We start from the raw sequence: 11,041 nt of genomic DNA, 5'->3' as shown, positions 1-11,041 counted from the left end.
TGTGTCACCAGCTCATCATGTTACTAAACTCTCAGATATCTATTTCGGCGATATTTATGTTTTTACTACTTGTCTGTCTAGTTACGAAAAGCGTTTCTTTGCCTTTTTACTGAAATTTCACTGTGGATATGAGTCCCGCTGGTTTCTGAGGGTACTTCTCCAAGTAGGGGGCTGTGTGGTCTTCTCATGACTATAAGTCTTGTTCATTCTAGTGTCTTTGTATATAACACCAGCTGGCATTAATTTGATAGTGAGTGTTTTTATTTACATTTGTACATTTAGTGGTATTTTTCTACTGAACATTTTCAGCATCTCACTCTTACTTTAGGAGTCTTTTAGTTTTGATATCAATAGTCCTTCTAACTTCATGGGAACATATTAACATGGCCTTGTCATACTTCATGTTTCCTCAATGTGAGACCAATATGGTGAAACGCTTGACAATACCCCAGGTCAAATCGTTTTCTGAGAATTAACAATGAGTAAACATTGTATGTACTATAAAGACATTGTTTATATTTCATACACAAAAGTGACATATTAGATAATAATTAATTGCAGAAATAATAACTGTCTTGTAATCACAGGTGAATTTGTATAGTTAGAATAAGTATGGGGTATCTTTTGGATGAAACACAGTCTTTGGGAGGAATATACTTTTTTCGTTATAGAAAATGAAATGCTAGAAAATCATATTCCAATAGTTGTAGGGAGAATGAACCTTATTAGTTAAGGCCACTGTCTTAAAACATGTTTTCCTGTTATTTTAAAAGAAATTAGAGGGTGATAGGCTGTAAAAAGATCTAGAAATAAATGACATCTTGATTATGTCCATATTATCCACTGAAAAGGACTTGTATTACATGCAGGCAGCTTCTGAGAATGGAAAAGGCTACCCGGGGTATTGTTATCAGGTGACAGGGTAGGGAAGCATTGCACAGATGTGAGTACAACTCCCATTTTGAGAATAACCCACAGAATGAAGAATGATGATCTCCACCAAGGGTTGAAGAGTGGGGTACTTTTGGACATGAAACCAAAGGGCAAATCACCGCTTGGATCTCTCAGTCCGTGACATCAGTACAAGTGATCATCACGGTAGTTTGTTAAGCCAACCCCCTCGGGGTTATGTTTAGGTTCATACACTCTTTAGGGACATGATGAGTAAAATTATATCATGAGATTATTTTGCCATTAGCGTAACTATCTACATTTATCGCAGTCCATTTTTTCCCTAAGGCTTACTAATCAACACACATTTTTGCATCTGAAATCTAGACACTAGCATGAAACTTGAGGAAGGAAAGAATATCATAGAAGTCTGATTGGATCGATATTCGATTCAGTCCCATGTTCTCTGCTTCCGTTTGAATGCAGTTGTCATAGGACCAAACAATAGAGTTAAAACTGTCCCATCAAAGCAGGTTAAAACTCATTTTTGTTTTATTTTCCAAGTATTACCAATATTGAGTTTGATTCGATTTCTACTTTTTGAGATCAAATATTCCATCAGAGAGTATCATGAATCCAAATTCCATTTCAGACTTAAAACCGTGTGATCTGTGACAAAGGCACTAATTCATCGTATTAATAGCCTCTTAAATGACACAGGGTTGTAAAGCTGGTACATGTAACAACTTCTGTACTAACATGCAGTTAAGTGGCAAATTTCAACACAGTTTAAATCATTACATCCAAAACCTAACTCAAGTAAGGCGCCATGTTAAAGTCGGGAGAAGAAATTCCCCTGAATAACGCATTAGGATTCTCTTTTTCATAACTAAATCACGAAGTGTATATTTTTTTGTTGTTGCTGTTCTCTGGTAGCCAGGAAACCTATGTCTACAGGTAATACATGTAAACCTACAGCAGATTTACATGTATGTATAAAATTTTACTAACGTATTCTATATATTATATAAACATTTTAAAGAATTATTATATATTCGTGATCCAGGGGGTTTATTTGTGTTTATATTTGACTGATACAATTTTTATGTTATTTTTTTGTCACGTCAGCTATAAATCGGTTAAAATATATTTATTTCTTAGGGCAAAAAGAATGTTCATCGTAGTAGAAACCTTAGTCTCAAACCTCTGTCTTCCTATTCTCCACATGAAAGTGGTGAGCTTCAGAGCCAGCCCCGCTGGCCACCGGAGCCACCCCTCCTGGCGTCCACCCCTCCAGCAGCAGTGCCAAAGTCGTGGTGCCAGCCCCTTCTAGAAAGACACCAACAACCTGGAACTTGCTGGAGGGAGGTGGTGAGGGAGGTGGCTGCCAGCCCTAGATGTGGCTGAGTTAGATGCCTGACCTCAGGCCGCAGCTTTTACATCACCGTCTTTGGATGGCCCCTCATGGGGAAGGTGGCGTTTTTGCCGGACCCTTCTGTGCTGAGCCTGGGGGACAGCTGTGGCTGGCGCTCAAGCTCTTGTCAGCAAGGGCCTCTTCGTTCACTTCTGTCTCTGGGTTCCCTGGAAGCCAGCCCGTTGGCTTTGAGAGCGAGGTGTTTTGAGGGGGCCTGTCCCATGGGTAGAAGCCTTAAAAACTGTGGTGGCAAATGATCCAGACCCTCCATTCATCAGGAAGAAACCAGGAGGTGGGTGTTCGCTCCTGATTGCGTGGCCTCGTGCCGGAGGCGGGTGGATGGCAAGACCCTGCCTCAGGCTTCCCTGTCTGTCTCCACGTGGGTTTCTCTCGCTGGCCCGCTGCGTAGGGGTCTCTTAGCCGCTGGATTTCTTTCAGAGGTGCGTGCTCCATGTGTAGCTGTAAGGTGTGTCCCTGTGGTTGGCGGGGGCATGGCAGGAGTCCCCTGCTGCCATTAAATGGACTCCCTCTTAGTCACTCTTCGAGTCAGAGAGTCTGGCACCGTCTTGCTGGCCTCTGTTAACCTGTGCATCATCTTACTTCTCACCACCGAAGCTTTGTCCTACGGGAGACCTGAGCTGGGGTCTAGAACTAACCTGCAGAGTATGTTTCATGCTCGGTGCTGAGTTTGAGGAACATCGACGAATTAGATATTATTGTAAAGAAAGTAATGAAGAAGTTGAAAATTCAGAAATTCATTCATATGACAGGAGAAATAACAGAATCTCCTGGGTATGATAGCATAACGTTAATTTTCCTTATTTAAGTTATTCGAAAAGCATTACAAATAATTTGTTAAACTCTAAGAAAAATAGCACTTTTTCCTGTCTCCCACAATTTTGAGAAATAGGCAACTTATATATAGATAAGCACTTAAAATACTAATTTGTGATATTTAGCAAATGTCATGTATGAAAGAGCCAAAAATGATTATTATATACTCAGTTTTGCTAATGTTGTCTTGTTAAAAGTCTACGGTTAGTTTTAAAATATTTATTAAGACAAGCTGATGATATATAAGTCATTGTATTTGGGTCTGGAAATTGCATAAAACAGTCTGCATTCAAAAACACGCAGAAGTAGGCGAGCCCAACACCCAACACATAAACACCTGCTGATCATACAGTCAGTAAAGCATAAGCAAATGCAAACCATTTTCCAAAACAGCTACCAAAATAGACAAACTGAATGCTCTGGGAAACCAGACACAAAAATGTATTAAATCTCTTATCAGCAAATTAAGTTGAAAAAAGGTCCATACGATTCTGAGTCAGATACACAGTCAAATCCAACGTCATCCTCAATTCATTGTTCAGAAGAGTATGCCATGCTTCATTCCTAAACAAAATCTTAACTATTTTCGTTATTATAATTTATTGTGATTATGCATCTACAGAAAGTATGACTATAACAGCAAGTCATGGTTTATAAATAAATGACCATCTTATAACCCCTACTCCTTTTAAATGATTCCAAACGAAGCGACGTCAGATCTCAGGATAGTTGGCTTGTTCTGATGCCGCCTCATTTTCATATTGGTTTCTGCTTCTCTGCCAGAGTCACTATTAAGTAGATTACAAGTAGAACTGATCATTGTATTTTTCTTTAGAGGTTGCTTTGTCAAAGGTACAGAATGTATGTATTAATATTAAAAATTGGGCACTCTGTGTGTGTGTGTGTGTGTGTGAGAGAGAGATGCTGAGAGAGAGAGAGAGAGAGAGAGAGAGAGAGAGAGAGAGAGAGAGAGAGAGACAGAGACACAGAGACAGAGATTGAGATTGAGAGTGATTTTCTGAAAATGTTTCCATATTGCCAACCTTATTCCGATTTCAGATGTGAGCAGGTGGCGGGGGACAATCAGCATCTTTCCCCACGGACAGCCTTCTCTCTTTCCAAAAACCGTGGCCAAAAGAAGACCACAGGAAAATATTTGAAGCACTTGAAATGCGTAGGCATCACACGACGAGTGAAACGTTTGGAAATGAAATATATAGATCAATTGTGTTAAAATTTAAATTCTAACTTAAATATCAAATTCAGTAGTGATGTTCCAGTTATCTAAGAAAGCAGTGCTAAAGTAACGTCCGGGAACGCTGACTTAGCTCGGACTCCCAGGGCTGGGTGGGATCACGTGCGCGCCACACGGCATCCTGGGTGTTGTCACTGGCCGAGGTAAGGTGGTAGCCCCATGAAAGTGGTAGAAATTAGGAAATTAAGAACTTTCAACGTCCTCTTTAAAACAGACTCTCTCACTTCTGCATTCCGCCGAGGCTCTGGGGAAACATGGCATTTAGGGGAGACCAGCTGCACATGACCTATGGCGTCATCACTTCCCCCTGACCCACGGAGGTCGGTGGTCTGTTTCGCGTTTTCTGTTGCGTTCTGCTTTCACACGAGGCTGTGGACAAATTCGTACTCTTCTCTTGGCCTTCAGAGCTCGTTTTCCTGGAGTCAGGTGAATCGCTGCGGTTTGTCCCAGCTTTATTCGGTGGCTTGAAGCCTGAGGTGATCGTTGGGTCAGAGAAAGGCTTGTGACAGCCCAGGAGGGACAGAGGCTGAGGAGCCTGACTGCGAACCAGGCTTAAGACAGACTGTATCCCGGGACTCCGCGAAGACGGGGATGCGCACTTTAAAGACACATTCGTGGTCCTCCATTCCGTGCGGCGGTGGCCACTCACACGGACTGCGGAGGGTGTAAAAGAAACGCCTGAAGAAGGCAACGGGGCGCTCCAGGGCCGGCGAGAGGTGAGCACAGGCAGTGTCCCTAGCGCCTCGTTCCAGAGCATCTTTTGAACTATAAAGACAACTTCGGTAAGACTTCTTTTCAAATCACATCCGTCTTGGGCAAATCTGGAGGGACCAGATAAAGTGATGTAGGAGAAAAAAATATTAACTCTTTTCATTTTCCATATTTTAAAGGGAAAAAATGAATAATGCCAAATGTTTGGTTGGGAATATACTGTATATTATTTAAGGAGAGTAAGTACAATCCTTTTAAGATTAATATAATTCACCCTTAACTATGCTGCTCTATGCAGAGCTAAGAAGTCACTAATAGATTTTTATATTAGTTTCAAGTATACAATTCATTGGTTTGACATTTAGATAGTTTATAAAATGATCCCCCTAATTACTCTTTCTCTCCTCTGGCTCTCCACCTGGCCGATATATCACTGCTAACCGCGTTCCCTATGCCACACTCACCATCCCCTTCTCTCCTCTGGCTCTCCACCTGGCCGATATATCAATGCTAACCACATTCCCTATGCCACGCTCCCCATCCCTGTGACCATATATCAACTACTAATTTGTACTTCTTTAACCCTTCACCCCATTCTCCCAGGACCCCAAGCCCCTCCATCTGTCACCAAATCGTCCTCTATATTTGTGTCTGTTTTTGATTACTTTGTTCTTTTCGTTTCTTAGATTCCTCACATAAATGAAATCATAGAGTAATTATCTTTTTCTGTTTGACTTATTTCACTCAACATAATAAACTCCAGGTCCATCCACGTCATTGCCAATGGTAGGATTTTATTTTTTTAATGGCCGAGTAATAGTCCATTGTATATGTGAACCATGACATCTTTATCCAGTCTTCTGTTGATGGGCATTTAGGTTGCTTCCATATCTTGGCTATTGTAAATTGTATTGCCGTGAATATCAGGGTGCATTGAACTTTATGAATTATTATTTTGGTTTTCTTTGGTTAAACTATCCCACCAACAGTGCATAGGGTTGCCTTTTTTTCACATCTTCGCCAACACTTGTTCTTTATTTATTGTTGATGCCATTCTTACAGGTGTAAGGCGATACCTTATTGTGGTTTTAATTTGCATTTCTCTGATGATTAGTGATGTTGAGCATCTTTTCATATGTCTATTGACCTTCTGTATGTCATCTTTGGAGAAATGTCTGTTTAGGTCTTCTGCCCATTTTTTAATTGAATTCTTTGTTTTTTTGATGTTGAGTTGTATGAGTTATTTTTACATTTAAAAGCATCTGTAGATACGTCCACCTTTCTGATTTTATTAGTTTGAAATGGTCCCCCTTTGAAATGGTATTCGTTCTATTCGGATCATTTAACTTGGATTTGGCTCTCGCTCAGGTCACTTTTAGGTGTAGGCTTGCAGCATGAGAGAGGAAGGCAACGCCTCCAGATACCTACGTGCTAGGCCGCCGGACCCGACAAAGGCCAGCGTGCCTTCGCCCTTACAGACGGAAGCTGTGTTTCTGTCTCGGTGCCGAATGCTGACTGTCTTTGTCACACCGCGATAAACTTGGCGCTGCCGTCTTGGGTGAGCAGTCAGTCACTCCTTCCCGTCTACACAAACGTAAGAGATCTCTCGGCTCTAAATTTAGGCGGAATTCTGCAGTCAGGTCGAATGACGAAGACACAATTTCTCCTTTCGTATAATATTTTAGTCCAGTTTATTGAGATCGAGTCTTCTCGCCGGCTTTTTGAAAGAGGAGACAGGGTCTCTATTAAAGTTTTTCAAAAGTAAACAGCTTTGCTTCCGATGTACACAGTGTTTGTGATATGCGGATGAATGAGGGGATTTGGGGGCTGACTGTGGTCTCTCTTTGAACATCAAAACCGTGACTATTACTTTTCTGCGATAAAAAGTGCTTTGTATTAAAATCGTTATTTTTTTTTCAAATCTAGTTGTTATTTTGTAGGCGAACTGACCAGGTTTTCCAAAAAATCACTCCTTACATTTCATATTAAAATATTTAAATATAGTTAAGAAGAAAAAAATACCAGAAGGGAAATGGCAAGCACGTGATAAGGGCCATGATCAAAATGAAACCTATTAAGAGGTTTAAAAACTTCTTAAAAGTTATTTAAGGAATCTTGTGCTTTAACGTTTTACATTTAGACGGTCTGATATTTCCCTTTCTGTTTTATTTAAATTTCTATATAGTGTTATCATGTTTCCAGTTAATTTTATAAAAACATACATATTTTAAAGTTGCTTATGAGAATTTATTTACCAAAAACCATAATGTTCTAAATGCAATGTGGTGTCCTGGACCAGATCCTGGAAAGAATAAAAAGCTTCACTGGCCAAAATGGAAACAAAGCGAGAACTTGCTTCTGTGCTGTGTCGCTTTCTTAGTTGTGACGAGTGCATTATGGTGATGTCGGCTCCTAACGCGGGGGACACCGGGTGAGAGGTCACTGTACAGTGACTCTCTGTGTTATCCTTGCACCTTTTCTGTAAATCGAAAATTATTCCGAAGTTAAAATTTTATTTTAAAAAATCATTATAACTTATTCACGTACTTGTATACCTCTATAATGGAAATTGCAGTTATCCATGTTGATAAACTGTCCTTGTTTTTCATAATTTGTAAGAGAGGAAATGTTAATAATAAGTAAAATTAGTTTGCAATATTCAAGAATAAGTGTTAAAAATTAGAGGATTTTTTTTTCCCCCACATCCCGGTGAATTATAAATCGTGCCGTTCTAGTCATGGAAATGAAGAGTTAATTAATTATTTTGGTCATTTTCATACTTTATTTAGCACATTATATTTTCTATTTTTAATGCATTTTAGAATATTTTTTGTATCCATAGACAGTGATCCATTATAAGCCAATGAATAGAAAAATATATTTTAATTGAAAATAGACTATCTCATACCTCAGATTCTAGAATTAGGACCATCGATTTTGATACTGCGTAGCTATCTGAAGTGTCACAAAGATTGTTCCCTTAGATCAAACGTTGCTACCACAGAACAGTGTATGTGCTACTTCTACCCACCAGACCAAAAAAAAAAGATTATCGATAGTTGTCACAGATAGTACACTCTATTTACCAAATGTTAAAGAGATACAACCGCTATGTAGATTCTGAATCAATAATAGTCATCATGCATTAGCCTCATTGCTTTGCAGGAAATAAAGATTTAAAGTTCACTGACTCTGCAGCCAAAATACATAAGGGACACATATACTTTCGGTGACAATATTGTCCAAATTCAAAGGATAAGTGCCAGGTATTTACTTAAGATCAGGACTGTGGCGTAATCAGATACGAGTTGCAAACTTGAGGAACATTATTATGAAAGTTTAAAACTGCCTTGAGCCACAGAATAGTGATGTCACTAACAATAGAGAAACAGGCTTGGGACGGGGGAGAAAGCTGAAGGTCAGTTAACTTGAAATTTATCAGACGCAGTGAAAACAGAAGAAGTACGAAGAATATCATCCCGCTCCCATTGTTTAAGGGAAACCAGCCCTATAAAGAAATGATTATAATGTCGTGTGGCTGGGAAAAGGATGAAGATGTACGCACGGCACCTGGGGAGCTCATGGAAGGCGAGCTTGAGAGAGAGTCTATGAAAGTCTGCTGTGTTGTCACGAGAGCCAAGACGCGGAAACAACCTAAGTGTCCAATGACACATGGATAGATCATGCGGCATATACGTACAACGGAATATTATTCAGCTTTCAGAAAAGAAGGCCATTCTGCCATTCGTGGAAATATGGATGAAGCTAGAGGTTGTTACGCTCGGTGAAGCGAGTCAGACAGAGAGAGGCAAATACCGTATGATCTCAATTATATGACGAATCAAAAAATGAAAAGTCCATCTCACAGCCACAGAGAGTAGAAGCAGTCGTCGCCAAGGGCTGGGGAGTTGGGGAAATGGGGAGATGTTGGTCAAAGAGCACAGACTTTTGGTTATAAGAATAGTGAGTCCTGGTGACTTAACATACGGCATGGTGACTGTGGTCAACAGGGCTGTATTATGTACTGAAATTCGCCAAGAAAGTAGATCTGCAGGGTTCCACCACACACACACACACACACACACACACACACACACACACACACACACACACAGAGCTGCGGAGTGATGGATGTTAGGTAGCTTGACTGTGGTCGATCAGTTCAATGGATCAGTTCAATGCCTACTGTATATTACAATGTACATTTCTTGCCGAGTGATAAATCTTGGTAGTTTCTTTTGTTCCTTTAATCATTTTCTACACTGCTTTCATAATCCTCTTTGACTAGTGTTATTTACCCTCCAAGTTCATTAGGTCAGTTAACTCAGAACAATAATATGCATTTTAAATGCCTTTCTCGTGCCTTAGTAAGGGCACAGGTGACAAGCCATCCATTAATGTGGATAATTGTTTTAATTAAAACAACATTTTATTCTGAATCTCAGAAGTAATTATTTGTCATGCTCCCTCTCAATTTTATTAGCATAATGTTTGGTCCATAGGATAATAATAGATAAAACATGTATTTTAGATAACTTATGCAGGATATATTGAATAAATTGAATTGTAATTATTATGTACAAGAGCATATTGTGCACTTAATCATTAAAGTCTGAACTAGAAAAATTTGTGTCGAGTCTAGAATAAAGATGGCACAGAAGGAAAGGAATGACTGGAAAGTATCTGACCTCACTTTAACGTTAACAGTTTACTGATGCTAAATTTTATTCTGACCAGGACCTAAAATATCACTGATTCTCTCTCTCTCTCAAGTTTGCTTTTGTGGAGCTAAGAATATTCCATCTTTGAACAAGTATATCTCATGTTACAAAGAATTTACAAAATTTACAGTTTCGAGCCAAGTGTATGTTTTCTATTTTATCTTAAGTAAAATGGCATTTCCTCAACTTTTGCAAGTCGGTGTCATAAAAATTATATAATTTTTAAAAATTTTATTGAATTGGGTGAAATATAATCTATGGTAACTAAACAGTCTAAATGTTTTTATTTATACTCTATTCTTTTAAATATTCAATCCATTCATAAGAGTGTAGAAAAAGTAAAAGTAATTTAATTAGAAGTCTGCCCTATAGGCTACTGAAAGTCTTATCAATAGACAGAGTAAACATATTTAGAACTAGATCTCCTCTTAAGGGTTATTATATATTATTGACACATTTTAAAATATTGAAAATTGCTATATCAATTTCAGTAATTTTTTGTCCTTGTCCAAATTTACATTGTAATCTTCATGAATGCATGTTAGTGTCCCATGCGCCATATGATATAATTCCGTAAACCCAAGGAGATTATTGAATTTAATGATCAGTATTTATATAGTAGCATTTTTGATAAATGCTCAGGGAGTTTTAAAGTGACTGTTACATTTAGAGATAAAGAGCATAAGATGGATTTGCTTCACATTCTGATAGTGTTTGCTCCTGTTTTTAAGATGATACTGTTTCTGTAGTTACAGCATGTGGCTCAAAAATCCTTTTCTTTGCAATACGCTAAAGGATAACTTGATAATATTCTGATAGAGTGTAACTTTCACTGAATATGCTACCATATAGTTTTTATTGTACTATCAAACCCCACACTATCAAATATCAAAGTATTAGCAGAAAATTTTTATATTGAATATGAATAATAATAATACTTACTATTTTATGGCTTCTTATCAAAACAAACTGAAGAACGGGGAGAAAAACTAACTTTTGGCTTAGTTGATTTCGTTATTAGTTATGTTTCTTGTTTCCTTCCTGGTACTTACTCTAAGACAGCATTTGTTTATCCAAGCCAACGCTTCGATATTGCAATATGTGGTTTCCTACAACACTTGAGAGGTGGCTTCGAAACAGTAAACAGTTGACAGATGCTTTTTGACAGGTGGCCCTCTCCCTCCTCCCCCATCTCACGTCTCTGGGTAGAGAGTA

Source organism: Pteropus alecto, unplaced genomic scaffold, assembly GCF_000325575.1.
Source record: "Pteropus alecto unplaced genomic scaffold, ASM32557v1 scaffold14, whole genome shotgun sequence".
Lineage (NCBI taxonomy): Eukaryota > Metazoa > Chordata > Mammalia > Chiroptera > Pteropodidae > Pteropus > Pteropus alecto.
Note: the sequence above shows the minus strand (reverse complement) of the source record.